This window comes from Sinocyclocheilus rhinocerous, unplaced genomic scaffold (assembly GCF_001515625.1).
Source record: "Sinocyclocheilus rhinocerous isolate Xijiao unplaced genomic scaffold, SAMN03320098_v1.1 scaffold1245, whole genome shotgun sequence".
NCBI lineage: Eukaryota > Metazoa > Chordata > Actinopteri > Cypriniformes > Cyprinidae > Sinocyclocheilus > Sinocyclocheilus rhinocerous.
The window spans coordinates 501,455-507,993 of NW_015627632.1; the positions used below are offsets into that span (position 1 = coordinate 501,455).

General features: G+C 37.4%; 1 protein-coding gene across 2 annotated transcripts in view; it reads left to right on the forward strand.

Annotated features, from left to right (window-relative positions):
* The window catches only part of LOC107733141 (zinc finger and BTB domain-containing protein 47-like), a 25,731-nt gene that overhangs the window by 9,947 nt on the left and 9,245 nt on the right, over positions 1-6,539 (forward strand). The window lies entirely within an intron of this gene.

The window sequence follows — 6,539 nt, forward strand, 5'->3', positions numbered from 1 at the left end:
TATATAAAGCAGAAAAATAAATCAAACCATAATGGATTTTAAAAAGGTGATATTTTTGTCAGTGTTTATTTTATCTTTTTCTGGTCAATCTTGATGGCAGCAATAATATCCAAATTGAAAATCTTTGAATTATTTTGAAATTGTGTTGTTTTAAGCATATATTCTTAAGGACCTTCTGTTATTCATTTTTGTTCCCCTCTTTCCAATACCAGATCCAGGCTTTCTTTAGTGCTCTATTGAATTGCAGGTCATTTCTAATTGTGCATATTGTCTTGGACAGAGGGACACCAGATGCCGAGTCATTGCTTGGCATCTGTGTATGATTGATGAGGAAACAGCGCCAGACAGCAGCGCCCCTGCATTTTACAGTGCTGTGAAACTTCCCTTCGAGCTGGCAGCACAGGAAGCGGAGGAATCCAGAGGGCAGGAGGACAGCGATTAGTCTCTCGTCTCTTTAATAGCGGCCTGATTAGATTCCCATGCTAATGCTTGTTTTTCATTAATACAGAGTGTGCAACAGCCTCAAAGTTTAGTTGAAGGTCAAAAGTGTCACTATTCTGTGCCATGGATGCACAGTTGCTAAAGATGTGATCTGCTGGGAGGGTTAAAGAAATAGAAGAAAAATTTAATTGTGTCATGTAGTCAGTTATTATTGTGTATATCACAAAAGGAGATGTTTTGAAAGATGTTCACACTGCGCTTTTTTAATAAAACATAAAGTGGCCAAAAGCTCCAAAAAGTTGCACTAATATCATTCACATTTGCACATTCAAATCTGGCACATCAAGATGAGTGTCTTATAATTTAACACAATGTGCTAAAGTTTGAATATGTGGAAATATGAATGAAATTTGACATCTAGAGGAAAGATTTTTAGTGAAGAATGACTTAAATTTAGGTCTGTTCCTCACATTAAGTTCAGGAGACTTAAGTTCAGGTGCATATCTAAGTCGTATCAAGCACTTTCATGTTGCTTTTTTGTTGTGTTCTGTACAATATAAGGGTGAGTAAATCAGTCAGTTATTTTCTATAGGCAGTCTGGTTAGTGACTAATGACTTTTTCCAGTATTTTTGAACTCTCATTGCAGAGAGGACATAAACCAACATTCCCCCTAGTTCAGATAGGATCCCATATTCACATCCCTTTCAAATTGTCTCTCTCTATCACTCTTACTTTATTTTCCATAAAGTCTGCGCTAATTTTCTGCTGACTCAGGCTTTAGTGAGTGTCTGTTCAGAGCAGGGTTGAACACTCGTTCTGAAGCTCCATCCTAGCCTTGTCTGTGGCCAGTCTGAGAGAGATTCTGGCTGGCGTGATCCTGGTTCTTGAGGGTGTCACTCAAGCCTCCCAAACCTGATCTCTTGTTAGGACGGTGCTGAAGGGGGAAAAGGATCGCTGAGATGGCATTTCCATCGTTCAGTCTTCTGTCTGACAGCACGGTCCTCACAGTCTGAGGTCTGTGGTAACAGGAGAAAGAAAAGCTATAGCTGGATTAGCCTGGTTCAAGTTACCAGTCTTTTCCAACACAGAGATGCTATTTTGGTCAAAAATGGCTTTTTTAAATAACTTGCATAAAAAATATTAATAGTACTGTTTGTTTTCACTCTCATCATTTCCAAGATAAAAATATGAGTTGATTCTGTATCGTTCAAAATTGTATGAAATTCCTGTGGCTTGTTGCTGTGGTTTGTTGAGTTTGTATTACGGAATAACATCTTGGTGGGTTGCTGAAATTGTGAGCAATTCATCAGAAGTTGTTGAGAGGTTGGTCAGTGGTCTTCACAGTGGCTGCATTGTTACAGTGCTCAGTGTGAGATGATGTACTCATCACTGCCAGTCCCATGATTCTCACTGAAGACATCCAAAATCACCTAAACTTATTGTGATTAGATGTTTTAATATATAGTTCCTGTTTTTATTCAGTCCGGGCTCATTGGAAAAATGTTTTTGTGGCAACATTTCTGAAAAATGTTTATGTTTCGTAGCACTTTCAAAGTAAAATGTTCTGAGTGGCACTAAAATTGTGTTCAGTTTTATTAAAAACAGTTGGAAGTGAATCTGACTTATTACATTGGTTGTTGTATGCATCACGGCAGTTCGGAAATTAGAAGGTTAACTAAATTATGAGGTAAATTATTATAACTAAATTACTCAGGTCAGTAAGATTTTTTAAATGTTTTTGAAAGTAATGTCTTATGCTCTTAACGGCTACATTTATTTGAATAAAAAATACTGTAAAAACAGCAATATTGTGAAAAATTACTGCAGTTGAAAATAACTATTTTCTATTTTAATATATTTTCAAATGTAATTTATTCCTGTGATGCAAAGCTGAATTTTCAGCTTTATTACTCCAGTCTTCAGTGTCACTTGGTCCTTCAGAAATCATTCTAATATGCTGATTTGGTGGTCAAGAAACAAACAAAAAAACAGTTGTGCTGCTTAATATTTTTGTGAAAATCGTGACACATTATTTTCAGGATTCTTTGATAAATAGAAAGTTCAAAGGAACAGCATTTATTTGAAATATATATCTTTGTAACTAATCACTTTACTGATAATTTTGATAAACGTAAAGGCACAATATGTAAGATTTTTTTATTAAAATATCCAAAAACCACTAGAACAGTGTTATATATTTTGCTGACTTGTGTACATACATTATCCCAAATGTTTCGAAGAATGTTTAAATCCCGAGAAATAAGCAATTTTAACTAGTGACACGGACCGTGTCCATAGTGTCATTGTGTCGCCTGCCAAAATCTTTAATACATTAGCTCATCCATGAACATGATTTCTGCCCAAGTCCCGTCGGGTGGCACCGGCTGTGGGGATGAAGACGACAACTCCCATGATTCCACACTCAGTCACGGCGTCATCAATCTACGCCTTTGTTTCTTTGTTTGTTTTGAATACGCGCCCTCTAGCGGTGAAAACTTACATACTGTGCCTTTAACATCCTTACTGAATAAATGTATTCATTTCTTTAAAAAAAAAAAAGAAAGAAAGAAAGAAAGAGAAAAAGTAACTAATCTGAAATATATTTTCATTGGATGAGAAAACAAGAAAGTCCGCTGGTGATGTTATTTAGTAAAATTCCATCCTTTTCATTCTTGCTCTCCATCTGAAAGGGAAAAAGGAGCATTTAAAATCTCTCTGAAGACATATCAGCAGAAACAGTGGCCCGATTTGGGAGCTGTGGTAAACAGTGCAGTAAAGACCACAGAAGTGAAAGTCAACTGAGGGTAGATCTCTTTCCCCCCACCGCTCTGCTCTCTGCTGCCTGGCACTGTGGTGAACGTCCTCAGCCAAGTGCATACCAGCCGGCCTGGCCAGCAGCCCTGAGTCACCTCTTATTACATGAAAGCAGTATGCTGCGCGCTACAATAAGTTCAGCTTTATGAACCAGAATGAGGAGCATTACACTACTCATGTTGCTGGTAATAACAAGTCTGTTTAACAAGGTTTGGCAAAGGTCTTTGGTGTAGGAGTGTTAGTGACCTGGCAAACTACTGCGTGGGATGAGTAGCATAGTAGTTGACCCAAAATTCAAATTTGGGAGTATGATAAGAGGATGGTCTTTGATCAGTAGTAAGATTGGACACACTTTATATGACTGTACCATATGTGTCGGTATCAATCAATATTAGAGATTTAGGGTGCTTTCACACTAGCACTTTTGGTGCGCACCCGGGTTCGATTGACGTCAGAGTTCAGTACGTTTGGATGATGTGAACGCGGCCTTCCGAACTCGGGTGCGCACCCGCTAACCGTACCCGAGTCCGCTTAAAAGGGGTGGTCTGGAGTACGGTTCAAGTGAACTCTGGTACGGTTCGCTGCTGATGTGAATGCAATCGTAACAAATCACGGAAGTGAACCGCTATTAATGACGTATTATTTGATAAAAATGTGTGTTTGTGTGTGTTTCACTCACTTTCTTGACGAGCGTGACTGACGCGCTGCAAGCAGAGAGCTGTATATCTCATTTCTGTTCACCTTCAGAGTTCTTTAGGGCATTTGCAGTAAGGCAGACGTAAGTGCCGTTAAGTACTGAAGCTTTGGAAACAAAACCAACGGTTCAAAAGCATAAATATAAAATTGAAGAGAGCAATGCTACGCATTTTGCCGTCTTCTCCTGCGCCATCGTTACTAAGCAATGGGGTAAACAGCTGCTGGCTTGATAACGTAAACGAACCGCGGTTCGGACCCAAATAATATAATGTGAACACAGTCCAGCGGGGGCAGGGGGAGGGGGGAGCAATCGAACTCGGGTTCGGACCAAGCAATCGAACCAAGTGTGAAAGCACCCTTAATGTGCATGCTCTTTTCCCCCATATTTACATTTAGATTACATTTGCCGTCATCTAACGCTGACTTAAAGTTAATCTTTAAAAATACAAATGTAATAATACTGATAAATGAATGTCAAATTTCAAAATTAATGTCCATTTTTAATTCTGTACATTATCATGTTGTGAAACCTAAATTTCATATACACTGACATTTAAAAGTTGGAGTCTTTTATGATGTTACAAGATGTTTTCATTTTAAATAAACACTGTTCTTTTGAACTTTCTATTCATCAAAGAATCCTGAAGAAAATCTAACATGGTTTCCACAAAAATATTAAGCAGTTTTTAACATTGATAATAATAAAAAGTGACATATAAAATAAATGACATTTTAAAATAGAAAACAATAGAAGTTTTCACAATATGACCTTTTCTATTGCATTTGATCAAATAAATGCAGCCTGGGTGAGCATAAGAGAATTCTTTCAAAAACAATGATTGATTTTAATTCTTACTTCATATATACAAGACATTTGTTTGCACTCTTTTGTTTAATTTCAGTGATGCCAGTGAACATGATTTCATTTTGACATCTAGTCTCAATTTTCAAACGGAAAGAGCAAATGAATATGCTTCCCAGTTTGCCTAAATTGCGCTGAAAGTTGAAGACAATATTGCCATTTATATACATTCACGTCAGTTTATTTTGGGGGATTTTGTCTCTTTTTATTCCACAGATGTAGTAGAGAGTGACAGGAAATTCTTGAGGAGAGAGAGCACGGCATGCACTAAGTGCACACTCACTAACCGCTGTGCGACAGCTCAAACCAATTTAATGTCTTTCAGAAATGTTTCATGTTGCCAGTTTTGAATTTGATACAGCTGACTAGGTATTGTTTTGGAAAAACAACCCCTTATCTCTTTTCAGTTATTCCTAGTGGCACTAAAGGATTTTATTTATCCAAATGAACTGCATGAAAGCTTCTGAACTAGGTTTGGTGACTTTTGTTTTGTGTTTAGCTGTAGGGTTTTACGCTATCCCAATAATAATCCACCTCCAAATAGACAAAATGTCACAAATTAAGTGCATATTGAATTACATTTGCACTCTTTAGTCAGTCAGTCATATCTCCCTCAATATCCGATTACAATATATTTCCAGGTTAAAATACCTTTTTTTTTTTTTAAACATGTCTTGCACTAGGCCAGGCAAATACGTCAGTTTGGTGCATCCATCTTTTTTCCAGAATGATTTTTATGTGTATTGGTTTGGACACAGTGGGTACATATGTAGATGGATGTGAATGTATTTTAAATAAGAGTTTATTCTGTCAATTTATTCTGTTTATTCTAACAAGATCGATTGGACTTATAATGGCTTCTGAAAACAAACTTGTTTACGGAGATAAAAAGTAAGACTGTTAATTCTGCTTGTAGTTAGTCACATAAAAGTCAGCGAAACTAATCCGTATAATTGTTTGGAGAGTCTGATATTTACTGTCCTTGCTCTCTTTAATTGTTTACTGGCCAGTGTTTTGTCTTGTGCATAATGATAACTCTAATGGAGCTTGGAAGCTAATGGTTAGCGCACGGCTCTGAATATCAATGTGCTTTTTACATGCTTCTTCTTCTGTCCTCTCACTTGGTTTGTCTTTTTCTCTTTTCGCTTGCTGCCTCTCCCTCTCCCTCTGTCCCTTTCCTTTTCCTCTGTGGAGTTTTTAAAGAGATGCTGTCCAGATCGAAACCTCGTCCTTCCTGATCTAAAATAAGCCAACCTTGGGAGCAGAAGGGGAGGGCATAGCGGCATGCTCCAGTAGCTTCTGCCTTTCTCACTCTCAGATGGGCAGTGTTTGATATTGTTTTCAAGGTTGCTGTGAATGAAATAAGTTCTGATGGTTTTTGTCAAACTTTATAGAGTGTTGCTTTAATGTTAATTATTTCTAGGGGTGGTGTTATTACTAAAAATATATATTTTTAAAGGGGTCAAATGATGTTGCTAAAAAGAACATTATTTTGTGTATTTGGTGTAATGAAATGTGTTTATGCGGTTTAAAGTTCAAAAAACACATTATTTTCCACATACTGTACATTATTGTTTCTCCTCTATGCCCCGTCTTTCTGAAACACTTTCGATTTTTACAAAGCTCATCGGTCTGAAAAAGCGAGGTGTGCTCTGATTGGCCAGCTATCCAATGCGTTGAGATTGACCGAATACCTCAAGCATGTGACGGAAATGTTACGCCCCT